The sequence below is a fragment of the Sinohyriopsis cumingii genome, unplaced genomic scaffold (genome assembly GCF_028554795.1).
Source record: "Sinohyriopsis cumingii isolate HCF-2022 unplaced genomic scaffold, ASM2855479v2 utg000198l, whole genome shotgun sequence".
NCBI classification, from domain to species: Eukaryota; Metazoa; Mollusca; class Bivalvia; order Unionida; family Unionidae; genus Sinohyriopsis; species Sinohyriopsis cumingii.
Window position 1 is genome coordinate 2,345,499 of NW_028315875.1, and position 16,023 is coordinate 2,361,521.

Consider the following 16,023-nt stretch of genomic DNA (forward strand, 5'->3'; position numbering starts at 1 on the left):
ACATACATATTACATATATGTCCGTCTGTGTTTCTATAAGCCTTTACATAAATCTTTAAACCTTAATTGCCATTCCGTTACCTTAGGAACAAACATGGTACTTATATAGAATATTTTATTTGATAATCATCCCTAATCACATTCATTAAAATAGGAATGAAACATTCATTACACGGAGCAGCAATATTATATTAATTTGAAGATATGTTTTTAATGAAAAACACTAGAAAACATACTATTCTGACTTGAAACATCTAATGTGCAATGTATTTTGGTTAATTGGAAAAGACAATAAACAAAGTGATCGAACAACAAATAAAAACAGACAGAAATGTTTCTACTGTTGTGTTTTGTGATATATATATATATATATATATATATATATATATATATATATATATATATATATATATATATATATATATATATATATATATATATATATATATATATATATATATATATATATATATATATATCTTTGAATATGTATTTACCCAATACTCTCACTTTCCTTTTTTGATATCTACGAATCAGAAGTGTCAATATCTTTCGTGACGATGAATATCGACAGAAATACGGATAAAATTACGTTGAAATACTTTCGATTCTTTCTAACACAATTTCCCTAATGTATTGTCTCAGTAAAAGTTAAGCATTTTATTTATTTCAAATAATTTCTAAGCACAGTAGTTCTTTCTGTAATAACAAAAATGTCTCCCTCGTGCACACTTCATAACTTGTATATCACGTGGTCTACCCTGTTGCATAATCTGTAGTGTAAAAAAAATACACTTGCTATGTGGTATCTACGCCCTGGATATACTATCTTTATTGCTATCTACATTACACCAACAAAACTTCCTGTATTGTAAAGAGGAGTGTTTGTAAAATCATTTAAAATCTCAATAACACTATTAGATTGCTGGTTAAACGAGCTTGGTATATTTATACTTAGCTGTTAAAGGCTTTGTATAAAACAATTTGATAAGCCAGTATTGTTACTATATCAAATCGTGATCCGCAGATGGCGCATTTATACGCATATATGAATATTCTTTCAACATTAGGTTATGTTTCAACACTAGGCTACGGCTTCTGTATTCTCTAAAGCTATGATGAATTTCCACTAATTAAACATTAGCGATGTAATAATATAACAATAAGAAATATGATTTACCGCTCCAGTTGCCTTAGTGGCTCGAGCGTTGGCCTCGGATGCGGGAGGTCTCGGGTTCGAACCCCGGTTGAGTCATACAAAACATTATGAAAATTGTACTTCACGCATCAACTGCATTAAGAAACTATTTTTTAGGGCTGATAGACCTGGCGTCAGTGTATGTGACTGAGTGGGATGCTACATTGGTCCTCGGCATTATGCCCTAGTGCTCGATATCACAACTGACACACTGCACACATCGTAGGGATATGACTCAAATTGTTAAAGCTACGTTAAACTATACATACACAGCCACACCCACACACCCACACCCACACCCACACACACACACACACACACACACACACATATATATATATATATATATATATATATATATATATATATATATATATATATATATATATATATATAAATCACTAATATTAATAATTCCTGTCTTCTAGATGACTTAAACATTTAACACAATTTCATCGAAAATCTCTGTGCATTCCCTTTGATCTCTCTCTCTCTCTCTCTCACACACACACACACATGCATAAGATTGAGAATATAGGGAAGTGTGTGGATTGAGAGAGAAAAAGAAGAGTGAACTTGTACTAAGTAACCTACAAGTACATGGATTTCGTAACGTTGGGTGAACACGTTTTAATGTATTGTAAATAGTGTTCGCAATACCAATGATACAACGTTGCAATAGGTACATTCTTTGTTTATGAAATAGACTATACTGTAATCTAATGAACGCTTTGTTTGTTTTTATTTCTTTCTCCCTATTTTAGTAAAGCTTTTAATAAGGGTCGGTCAGATAGTGATGTATGGAATATATATTACGCTATTAGTCTATCCGACTTCACAGTTGTCTGTTTATCTCACAGTATTTTGGGAACCTATTTTTTTTAGCTACCCCAAAAAGGATACAATTTAAACAATATTTTTTTAAATGAATTATTTAATCATCGCTAAAGGTGTATTAAATAAATGTATGTTGTATTTTTGGATTTTTTTTTCTCCATGTAATGCACATTTTTACATGTAAATACGACTTTTAAAATAAATAACATGTAATGAAAAATAAGTAATGCATACATTTTGAACGAATGCTACAGTCGACACAGATGCATTTAATCTCCAATGGGCAAAATGTTTAATTCGACACTTTCCAAACAGTACATTTAGAACCCAACTAGATTAAAGAAATAGATGTTTAATTCGACCATTTTCAAACATTACGTTTAGAACCCAACTAGATTAAACAAATCGATGTTTGAGTCGATTATTCCGAAACAGTACTTTAGAACTCAACTAAATTAAAGGAATCAATGTTTAAATTCCGCCATTCCCAAAATGTACTTTTAGAACCCAAATAGATTAAAGAAACCAATGTTTAATTCCACCATTACCAAAATGTACTTTTAGAACCCAAATAGGTTAAAGAAATCAATGTTTAATTCCACCATTACCAAAATGTACTTTTGAATTCATCTAGATTAAATAAATCAATGCTTAATTCCACCATTACCAAAAGTACTTTTAGAACTCAACAAGATTATAAAAAAAATCAATGTTTAATTCCACCATTACCAAACAGAACTTTTAGAACTCAACCAGATTAAAGAAATCTATGTTTAATTCGACTATTACCAAACAGAACTTTTAGAACTCAACTATTAATCTATGTTTAATTCGACTATTACCAAACAGGGCTTTAATAACCCAACTAGATTAAAGAAATCAATGTTTAATTCCACCATTCCCAAACAGTACTTTTAGAACTCGATTAGATTAAAGAAATCAGAAAACGAGATTAGTATTATGCGTCATTTGATTATTTACTATAATAATGTGATAGCTACGAGCTTTTTCAATGAGCTAGTACTAAGGAAGACTTACATAACTTCCAAGTCATAAAAATCCAGTACGGTCCTATACCGCTTTTGTCAGTATTATTCAGATAAAACAGGCTTACATTCATTTGAACATCATGCATCCCATACAAAAGCCATCCGGCTGAGTTAAGTAGAACGGTTACTCTCTCTCTCTCTCTCTCTCATACAACTCAAATAAACTCAAGTTCACCATCATTACATTCAATACCATGTTTTGTTTTTTTTCTTCAGAATCTTTGCTAGGTAAAGATATACATGAAAAGATTATACCAGTTTCTTGTAACTTAAACAAGTTTCACATTTCTACTTTAGAATTGATTTCTTGGCCTTTTTCATCAAAATGTTATATATGTTTGCTGTATATTGGAAGCTCGTTCTAACAACCTCTTTCCAGCCAAAAGTAGATCACAGCCCCTATACTGGATTGTCTATTTACCCATATTTGGTGTTTAGGTCGGCTTCTAGTGACTTACTGTTTTGTAATCCCTTAAGACATTTAACGAATTTTCGTCGGTATCATTTCAGGTTTCAAACATGAGGTTGCAAAAGAAAGTTAGAAAGACTGTGAATCATACTGACATTAGTAACTATTTCAAACAAACTGAATGTTTCTTTAAATTTATTTACTGACGTATTTGTTTCCTGCTTGTTTTCCCCGCTTTTCAAGGACAAGAACAAACAAGATGTATTGATTTCTTAATACATGATATGAATTAATTTCTTTGATACATGATATATATTAATTTCTTGATACATGATATGTATTAATTTCTTGATACATGATATGTATTAATTTCTTGATACATGATATATATTAATTTCTTGATACATGATATTTATTAATTTCTTGATACATGATATATATTAATTTCTTGATACATGATATGTATTAATTTCTTGATATATGATATGTATTCATTTCTTGATACATGATATGTATTAATTTCTTGATACATGATATGTATTAATTTCTTGATACATGATATGTATTAATTTATTGATACATGACTTGTATTCATTTCTTGATACATGATGTGTATTCATTTCTTGATACATGATATGTATTAATTTCTTGATACATGATATGATTAATTTCTTGATACATGATATGTATTAATTTCTTGATACATGATATGTATTAATTTCTTGATACATGACTTGTATTCATTTCTTGATACATGATATGTATTCATTTCTTGATATATGATATGTATTCATTTCTTGATACATGATATGTATTCATTTCTTGATACATGATATGTATTAATTTCTTGATACATGACATGTATTCATTTCTTGATACATGATATGTATTCATTTCTTGATATATGATATATATTAATTTCTTGATACGTGATATGTATTCATTTCTTGATACATGATATGTATTCATTTCTTGATATATGATATATATTAATTTCTTGATACATGATATGTATTAATTTCTTGATACATGATATGTATTAATTTCTTGATACATGACATGTATTAATTTCTTGATACATGACTTGTATTCATTTCTTGATATATGATATGTATTAATTTCTTGATACATGATATGTATTAATTTATTGATACATGATATGTATAAAGTTACATTTGTGTAATAAGTATCACATGCGTAAGAGTTTTGCTTCATAAAATGTATTATAAGACTTGTATTTTTGCATAGTTTCCTCTGAAACCTTATCTTTCATGTTTAAGAGAATTTTTATTGTTATCCTAAATAAGCTTAGCATAGCATGATTTATAATTTTTACACTTTCATTAGTATGTAAATATCAACAATATACATGTATTAGTATGTACTTATCAACAAGATACATTTATTAGTATGTACTTATCAACAAGATACATTCATTAATATGTACTTATCAACAAGATACATTTGTTAGTATGTACATATCAACAATATACATTTGTTAGTATCTATATATCAACAAGATACATTCATTAATATGTACTTATCAACAAGATACATTCATTAATATGTACTTATCAACAAGATACATTTGTTAGTATGTACATATCAACAAGATACATTTGTTAGTATGTACATATCAACAATATACATTTATTAGTATCTATATATCAACAATATACATTTATTAGTATCTATATATCAACAAGATACATTCAATATTATGTACATATCAACAAGATACATTCAATAGCATGTACATATCACCAAGATATATTTATTAGTATGTACATATCACCAATATACACATTTTAGTATGTATTTATCAAGAACATACATTTATTAGTATGTACGTATCAACAATATACATATTTTAGTATGTATTTATCAAGAAGATACATTAAACTGTTGTATAATTTGGTTCAAAATGTAATTCTTGAATTCAATTTACATGTTAATTACTGCCGAGATTTTCAAACTAAGTATCGTGCAGGAAAAGAATGAAATTCTTGGGGCACACTAGAAAGATAGCCATACAGCTGAAGGTGTAATAACATTGTGGTATTTTCTGAAATCTGTGTTGTGGAACTTTTGTTTGTGCTCATGGTTTATGCAAAAGAAGTACGCTATGTAAACGCTTGATTTTTGTAAGAAAAGATATGAACAATCAGACTAGTGTAAATTTGATATTCAAAAACTATTTTTGTTTCGTGAAGAAATTCTAAGTAAACAAGCTTTTGCATTTCATTCCTGTGCCGCCACGAAAGCTGTTGAATCGTCAAGTGAAGCTTAAATTTAAAGTGTAACCTTGTTCATTTTGCGTGAACGCAATTTACTAACTATAATAAAAATAGAAGTCAACTCATATCGTATTTGAAGACATAATTGCAACTTGAACATATTCCACAGTTTTATTTGCCCCATGAGGCATATACGAACTTATCTGATACAAGCCCTTGATCGTTTTCACTGGCATCAGTTCCTTTGAGGAATACATTGTATGTGACTGGTGGTTATATTTTGCGTCAATGGTTCAAATTTGCGACAATACTCATATTGCATTTTAGCCGCTTGCATTTAGTTTTACAATTTAAGTTACCACAAAATGAAACGGGTTGTATTTTGCGTTAGGTTACATTTTGCAGCAGTCGTTATATTTAACATTAGTGGTTACAATTTGCATTAACGCTCACCTTTGCGTAAGTTTGCATTTCAAGGCTCAGGGCACATAACTCTTCTATAAAACGTTTGAAAATATGAATATTTTCATAAACTCATAATCCGATAAATGAAAAAGAATTAAATATATTATTAAAGTTAAAAAATGCTTAAATAAATTTCAGTGAACATTCAGACAGTCGAATTTGTACGCATGTTTGTACTGGCTATAATGCACAGGGCTATATGCGTCTGCTACACGAGATATGGATGTAACAACGCGTGTTAAAGACTTGAATTTTTTTTTTTTTTTAAATTTATCATTGACATTTAAATAGGCGAAACAGAAATAATTACATGAATGTAATACTTTTGCTAGGCTGTACAGATGGTTTACTTTCATTAGGTTATGTCTGTTTCTTCTTCATATTGTGCAGTTGGTTTACTTTTCACAAGCTTTGATGTACTGTTCTCATATTGTTCAATGATATAGCCGCTGTTACTAGGCAACAGAAAGTGTGAAAACTTGTTATAATGAGCAGTAATAATTTAAAATTTAATTTTTGTAGTGTTCTTAAATAGGAGGTACCAGATGGAGATACGTAAACATATGACGACACAGGCTTTCTTATTCCCTTGCTACATTACATGCAATGACCCAGTGATAAAACTCCGTGCTTTTTGAACATGGCAGTGGGAGTAATTCGAAACCTCTGCATGCATGCAAAGCATATGACATATTACTGGCATCATAAAAGACGGTTGCTTAGTTTTAAAAATCTAATCTGCAATATTTAAGAATTTGAAAATCACAACGATTTTATCAATAATTCTGATCATTTTTCTGTAACTGCTGTTCACATGTGCACATACTTAAAACATTATTAATATTATATATTTCCAAGATTAAAATGTACGTGAAGATAAATGTTATCCATACCAGATGTACATACGCATTTTGTAACATAATAGGCCACACACACCTTAAAAAAGCGACAGAAATACTAGTGGTTAGATGGACTAGTGGTTAGAGCGTCCGCTTCAGATGCGGGAGATCGTTGGTTCGATTAGCCATTGCTGATAAATATGCTGTCCTCTTAGAATAAAGACGTTCTTCTTTTTCTTCTTCTTCTTCCATCCCATGTTTTTCCTAAACAACACAGTAGTCAATACATGCATGAGGGAAGTGTTGGCTGGTATAATTTTTTTTGCTGGTGTATGCACATAATTCTATTGCAAAAGTTTAAAGCGTTTACTTACATTAACTAGATGATGATAAACACACGTTAAAGAGATTGCATACATTGAAGTGAGTTCAACCATTCCGCTCATACAATTTCATAGCAAGTCCGAGGGGTGGGACATTATTGTTATTTCCAATTGCAGTTCCTCTGTAAATATCTCTCTCTCTCTCTCGATCGACCGAAAATTACAGTAATGATGAAAAAGTGTGGTTACTAAGGAATTCTGCGAAGATTTTAGCTCACGTTAGATAGGTATTTAATCCAATGTTGAAAATAGACAATGCATGTAAAAATATGTTAGTCCATCTCTTTCTAGAAGTTTATAGATGTTCAGTAGCCTCTTGCATCACACCTGGCAGTCGGAGAAAGATCACCACTCTTACATTCACACACACACACACACACACACACACACACACACAGAGTTAACCCTAGATAATATTTATACGAATAATTGCATCACACCTGGCAAACTGAGTAGATGTCACCACTGTTACATTCATGAGCACTTATAAAATTAATATTAGAAGAATGTCTGCAATACACATGACGTAATATGTTAGTATATCACTTTGCATGATGTACATCAGCCATGGACCATACACTGTTTTTCACAGTAATTGCAATGTAAGTCAGATTTACAACGATATTAACGTAAATACTCCAATGGGATACGAGCAAGAACAAATTTAAATACATGGATATTGATATAATTTAGAAAGACAGGATATAAATTACGAAAATTGGAACTCAAATTAGTCAGTCGTAAACTCGTTACTTAAAAATGATGTACATGTGGCACTTTTCTCTTCCTGAAGAATGGAAAGACCCACATCGAGTAAAGATGATTAGAAATTTACGAAATTTGGATAAAATAATACCATCAGGTTTCTCAGAACGCAATAATTCTCTAAACTTTGGTACATTTGGTCTGACATAGAAGAGTTAGGGTATTAGTTGCATATATTACGTATATTATAACCCTTTGTGAAAAAGTATCTAATCATTATTTTAATGGATACCAGTTGACAAACTCCTGAGTTGACGTTTTTTCCCTCAAAGTAAGCATCCATTAATAAGTTTCCTTGACAAAATCCTGGGTTTACGTTCTTTCCTTCAAAGTAAGCAACCATTAATAAGTTTCCTTGACAAAATCCTGGGTTGATGTTCTTTTACTCAACGTAAGCATCCATTAACAAGTTTCCTTGACAAAATCCTGGGTTGACGTTCTTACCCTCAACTTAAGCATTAATTAATAAGTTTCCAAATGTCATTGACTTCTAATTTAAATGACCATTTTATAAATATTTAGCAGTGGACAAAGGAAACATATATATATATATATATATATATATATATATATATATATATATATATATATATATATATATATATATATATATATATATATATATATATATATATATATATATATATATATATATAAATTTCTCATTATTAAACATAATGGCTTTTTCTTAAAAACAAAACATATTTATGATCGCCAGTACATATTTCGAAAACATTAATTTGACAGGAAAAATCGCCACCATCGGTATTCTCGCGTTTCAAATGATGTTTTATTTCAGCAAATATCTCATGTATTCATGCAATTTGTATCGTATATATTCCTACAAGATTCATGTTTTTGTTTCTATAACATTTGTTTTCAAGATTTTCAGCGCTAATTTTCAATAAGTATAACTTTTGTGAAGTCAGTAACTTTGACACGTGACGTTGAACGTTTGTGTTGGATCCTGTCACCAGCACCATGAGTATTCCAAGAGCATATGTCGGTAATCAAACAGAGAGAGAGAGAGAGAGAGAGAGAGAGAGAGAGTGTGTGTGTGTGTGTGTGTGTGTGTGTGTGTGTGTCTTTGGGGGCCAATATGTGGAATGGTTGCATAATGATGAAAAATAAAAATGAAGTTGAAACTGAAATTGATTTCCATTTATTTTGGTGCCTTTAAACTTAAGGTGGTCTAAATTAATGGCATTAATGTTTGAAACATGGGAATTATATATGAGGTGTTACGTCAGAGCATGGAAGACGATTTTCTTATCCCTAGGATTTTCAATCTCTCCATCAACGATTTGCCACTAACAAACCATGTACGGTATTTATTCTTACATGATCAGTTAAGCCAACAAAAAAGAGTTTTACATATAAACAGTACAATCTTAAGCAGCGTGAGCAATACGATATTTAAGTAGGTTTGGCGTCACCGTTCAAACTGATCAGACAAGGGTACATGTAGATTACTGCTAATTATTACAACTGTAATGAAACAAATATTACTAACAATAAAAAAGAAAGAAATTTAAATTTAAAAAATATTTTATTTTCAAATCAAAGTATTAATAAAATAATGTAAAAACTGTTGTTGAAGCATATGCAATATACGTTAGTAAAATAAGAGGGGTTGCTTTAATGACAAATAATTTCTTTTTGATTAGCAACATTAATTTTGTTTTAGGTAAATATATTTCCATGTAATCCTAACAGAGAAAGTACAATGGTACATACTTATACTGCATCTCGTTCCTTTCGTTCATCATCAATAGAATACCATTACTGTCTATATATATATATATATATATATATATATATATATATATATATATATATATATATATATATATATATATATATATATATATATATATATATATATATATATATATATATATATATATATATATATATATATATATATATATATATATATATATATATATATGTATGTATGTATGTATGTATGTATGTATGTATATGGGATCAATCACATTATCCTTACACAAGGTCGGGCAGTCCTAACAATAACCTCTTAATGCTGAGGCAGCAGCTAGTACCATTTTTAAAATCTTTGGCCGGAATCGAACCAGCAACTTCCCTCATCCGAGGCAGGCGCACTAACCACTTAGGTCACTGGAATGGTACTTATAGAATTAGAATTTCTAAATTCAATTAGAATTAATTTTGGGCCCTATACCTCCAGATATTGATTGAAATGGGAAGGGTGAAAGCGTGGAATAAAACGATGTTGGTTTGAAAAGGAAAAATGGCCACTGTCGTGCTTTAGCATTTTGGTGAGTTCAGATAAATACTCATATATAAAGTCATTTCGTACATCAGGAAATCTTTTTGTGATGAAGCACATTTACAAACTGGCTATCAACGTAATCAAGAAAACATTTCAGACGATGGCTTCAAAATATCATGTTTTATAATTATTCGGTCAGTTCGTTTTATCAAGCCAGTAATCGAGACCAAGCCCTTCTTTCTAATGAGTACATATTTTTAACAGAAATTATACAATGTACCCAAAGACGATGCTATATTGATTTAACGGTATAGTAAACACTTACTATTTATCAGCTGATAAAGCTGAGCAATCTCAAAGTAAAATAAACATGGCTCTTGATGAGTATTTGATGTGCGAGACTGATTTCATTATCAAAATTCTAATATCAAATTACAAATTACTTTTTGCTGTCGTGAATCCAATATTACAAATCCAAAATTTTTATTCTTTTAGCCGACACTTATTATTGTGCCAAAATTCGATTCCAGACGAATATGGCATTATAACGAGGGTGCAATAAAAGGGGTTATAACCTTATTGATGTTGAAGAGCAAGGACGATTAGATAGCAGTATGTTCAGATGTTAAATGTAAAGAATAATAAATACAGACTAAAATGGTTTAATTAACTGAAAATCAGTTCAAGTAAATTATTTATAATTGTACATGTGTAATATGTATGCGTGTATAATTAGATAGGTGTTCAGTGAGATTAAGACACATTCGTTGAAGACCATTACAAAAGTCTATGTAATGCGTGGTGTTCTAACGAATGTTGACTATCTTATTTTCATTAATGTCAGAAATAAATGCGCCAATACGGATGTTAGTCGTTTCGTGTATTCAGAATTGATACACATACAATATGACTCATCAAATAGGATGTTCCTCTATTTTATTAAATTGCAGATCGATACTTCTTCTTCTTCTTTTCTTGTTCTTGTTCTTGTTCTTGTTCTTCTTTTCTTGTTCTTGTTCTTCTTCTTCTTCTTCTTCTTCTGTGCAAAGAGTCACAACACATTGTCAATACCCGAATATTATCTGTAGGAGAAGAACTTTATTTGTGAGTAGGCCAACCGTCCGTAAGCACAAATCAATATGTGTAGAAAATTTCATGAATTTCAGTACCTAAATCAATCCATCAATCAATCGATCATTCAATCAATCGATCAATCAATAATAATAATAATAATAATAATAATAATAATAATAACAAACAAAAACATTGGTCTTTGTTTAACTAGGATAATAAATTTGGTCACGAAAGACCAATGTGGTTCTCAATTTTTGTCATAGGTTGTTATAAAAAGTCACTAACAAACTTAGAAATGCTCGTTCACATACTGATCAGATTTGAAATGAATTAATATGTATAACTAGGGCAGTCAGCAGGTAGATATATGAACAATACACTATACACATTTCAGTCTGTCAGAAGTCATATATACATAGACAGAATTTAAAAAAAAAATATGCGTAGATTATCTATGCGTACAATGATAAAATTCTGTATTGGGAGGCATAAATATACCATTTCAGCTGGTCAAGAAGGGATCTCTTTAATGAGGTTTTAAACGAAGCAAGAGCATTTGAATTACATATAAATAAGGAATTACAACAGGTAAATGTTGATACAGTAAAAGAGCTTTTGAATAGGTTTTCAACCACGAATCTTGAGTTCATTGTTAGTTGTTGATCAGAGATCACGCTGAAAATTCGATGATCTTATTTCAGTTAGGCTAGAGATGTAATCTGGAGAAAGATTGATTAAATATTTAAATGCCATCATTCTTCAAGAACGGGTTTTTGTATAGGTAACACCGTAAACATGAAAACAAAATATTCGAGGGAGTCGTAATAGAAAGTTATATTGTTACTGGGACGGTTCTTTTACAGAGTTTAAGTTTTTGATATAGGATGTGTTTCCCCATATAGTACAGCCATAGTAGTAGTACATATTTTGAAAAATAAAGTCCAAGCGACTTGAGAGGTAGAAATTTCGACAGTAATTTAAAAGAGATTTTCTCGTGACAATCATGGCACATATGTTATGGATAACAAATGTTTTTCTTTAATTTTTATTTTAATTTGATACGTCGCAGCCATTTTGAGTTCGAAGCAAGTGCATGTTAGTGGATAGGCGCTGCTTTTTTTCCAACTGTCGTACATTTCGTTTAAGATGCATTAATATGCATTCTGTTTTGCTGACATCAAACAGATATTTTGCTGATTTCCATTTGAAGTTTATTTTCAGCAGAGTCAAGAACTGTGCCAGATGTATGCGATGTAGAATTGTCAGCGAAAGGATTTGTGGCAGAGTGCGCTGGATACAAGGCTAAAAGTCATTGATAAACAGTATAAAAAAAGAAAAAAGAACGAGGCCTTAATATAGAGCCTTGAGGAACGACACTTAAAATATGACTTGAATCGAAAGTGAATAATCAATTAATAATATATTTTACAATTTCAATTAATGAAATGATAGTAATAAATGAGGTATATGATATGGTGCAAATTAACGGGATAGTAATATAATTTATGATAAATATGGGTGAATGACTAATAAATACAACATGAGAGAGAAGCATTGTTAATATCATTTAAAATTAAAGTAATTTTCAAATGCTGAAATACAAAATGACATTTGTATGCATAATACCGTCTGAACAAAATAGCAATGGTTCTCAGAACTTTCACTATGTAAAGCTAAATCAGTTTGAACGTATTTGGGATTTGTCGAAATTCTAATGGAAGCATATTTTATTCGTAAATCACCATATAAAGTAAATTGATATCCATCTTCTAAAACGTAAGCAGACTTTACATTTTCGGTTTCACAAGGAATGTGTAGATTTGCCTGTCTTCCTACTTCAATTTAAAGACGATGTGAGAAATCCGCAGTGAAATAGGTGCCACTCTGAAGTTCTATATCCTAGTGCTGTCTGGGTTAGGCTAATGGTACGAACCCATGAGCTTAGACCAAGTAACGGAAAAGAGCGATAGCCAACAAGAGTTTAAAATTCAACAGTTAATTTATTTCCCATGAATGCAAAGTGAAAATTTAAAAAGAACTTACATTATTGTGAATTAAATACCAAATAGTTGAAAACTTTTATGACAAGTCAAAAAGTATAGAGAATTCCATGAATTCCAGTGGTATTCCGAATGATATATATAAAAAGCGAGGACACTATAATAGAACCAGAAAGACAGTAATTTTCACATCAAATTAAAAAACAATTTAATTCTAGAACATCCTTAATTTCTATTTAAAACCAAACATACTAGACCTTGAATTTAACATCTGTAAACATGTTTAACTCTAAGTAATAATATTTCACATACTATTTTACACCAAGATGGTTTCAGAATTGCATTTGCACTTTTTTAAAGACACTTTCCATTATCAAACCCCAAATGTCTTATACATGACTCAGTATTAGAAGGAATAATGTGTCCAACGATGACATGTATTGTTCACGTATATATCGACTAATTGATAATAGTTTACATGTATATCGATTGAATGAAAAAGATATTATTTGAACTTAAACATTGACTTTTGAATTTGGCCTGCTAAGGGTACATATGCTTCTTCCATAAGGATCCTACTGTGGGGAAAAATATACATAGACTGGTATTTACATACTTACAGTTGTGTCTATCTGATCATCTACAACCTTCTTCAAGATCACCGCCTTTGTCTTCTCTGTACTCACTTTTAATTTTCAAACGTTACAATAATCGTGTAGCATGTCTAACCTTGCTGTAAACCAAGTTTTGTCTGAAATATTTGCTATTAAATGTATGTCTGAACTTTGCTGTAAACTGTGTCTAAACCTTGCTGTAAACTGTGTCTAAACCTTGCTGTAAAGTGTGTCTAAACCTTGCTGTAAACCAAGTGTTACCTGAGGTATTATTACAATATCACGACCATGCAACATAACCAATAAAAGTCTAAATTTTCATCACATTTCATATTTAAGCATTTTATATTAGTATAAATTTCTGACCAGATAATGAAGAAGTGAGAGAAAAATAAATCAATAAAAAGCAACAAAAACAAAAAATAATAATAATTCTCAACACTATTAATGAAGCGAGATAATGGACCAATTACCATAACTATATTACCAAATGTACATATATTTCCTACAACCTGCTTGCAAATCAATTTGTAGACTAACGTTTCAATTCACACCTGATCCGTTAATCAAAGACGCACCTTTATAGTTTTCAACTTCACTTTTGTTACCTTTGTGTACCAAGTGATGATAATCAAAGACGTACCCAAGGAAAACTACTGGCATCGAAAACAGTGTTAACAAATTTGTATAAAAATTACATAAAAACATGTGCTCGATGCATTAGGATTAAAACCTGTGATCGATGCATTAGGATTAAAACCTGTGATCGATGCATTAGGATTAAAACCTGTGATCGATGCATTAGGATTAAAGCCTGTGATCGATGCATTAGGATTAAAGCCTGTGATAGATGCATTAGGATTAAAACCTGTGATAGATGCATTAGGATTAAAGCCTGTTATAGATGCATTAGGATTAAAACCTGTGATAGATGCATTAGAATTAAAACCTGTTAATAGATGCATTAGGATTAAAGCCTGTGATAGATGCATTAGGCTTAAAGTCTGTGATCAATGCATTATGATTAAAACCTGTGATAGATGCATTAGGATTAAAGCCTGTGATAGATGCATTAAAATTAAAGCCTCTGATCGATGCATTAGGATTAAAGCCTGTGATCGATGCATAATAATTAAAACCTGAGATCGATGCATTAGGATTAAAGCATGTGATCGATGCATTGGGATTAAAGCCTGTGATAGACGAATTAGGATTAAAGCCTGTGATCGATGCATTAGGATTAAAGCCTGTGATCGATGCATTATAATTAAAACCTGTGATCGATGCATTAGGATTAAAGCCTGTGATCGATGCATTAGGATTAAATCATGTGATCGATGCGTTATAATTAAAACCTGTGATAGATGCATTATAATTAAAACCTGTGATAGATGCATTAGGATTAAAGCCTGTGATCGATGCATTAGGATTAAAGCCTGTGATAGATGCATTAGGATTAAAGCCTGTGATAGATACATTAGAAATAAAGCCTGTTCTAGATGCATTAGGATTAAAGTCTGTGATCAATGCATTATGATCAAAACCTGTGATAGATGCATTAGGATTAGAGCCTGTGATAGATGCATTAAAATTAAAGCCTGTGATCGATGCATTAGGATTAAAGCCTGTGATCGATGCATTATAATTAAAACCTGTCATCGATGCATTAGGATTAAAGCCTGTGATAGATACATTAGGATTAAAGTCTGTGATAGATGCATTAGGATTAAAGCCTGTGATCGATGCATTAGGATTAAAGCCTGTGATCGATGCATTATAATTAAAGCCTGTGATCGATGAATTAGGATTAAAGCCTGTGATGGATGCATTATAATTAAAACCTGTGTTCGATGCATTAGGATTAAAGCCTGTGATAGATGCATTAGAATTAAAGCCTGT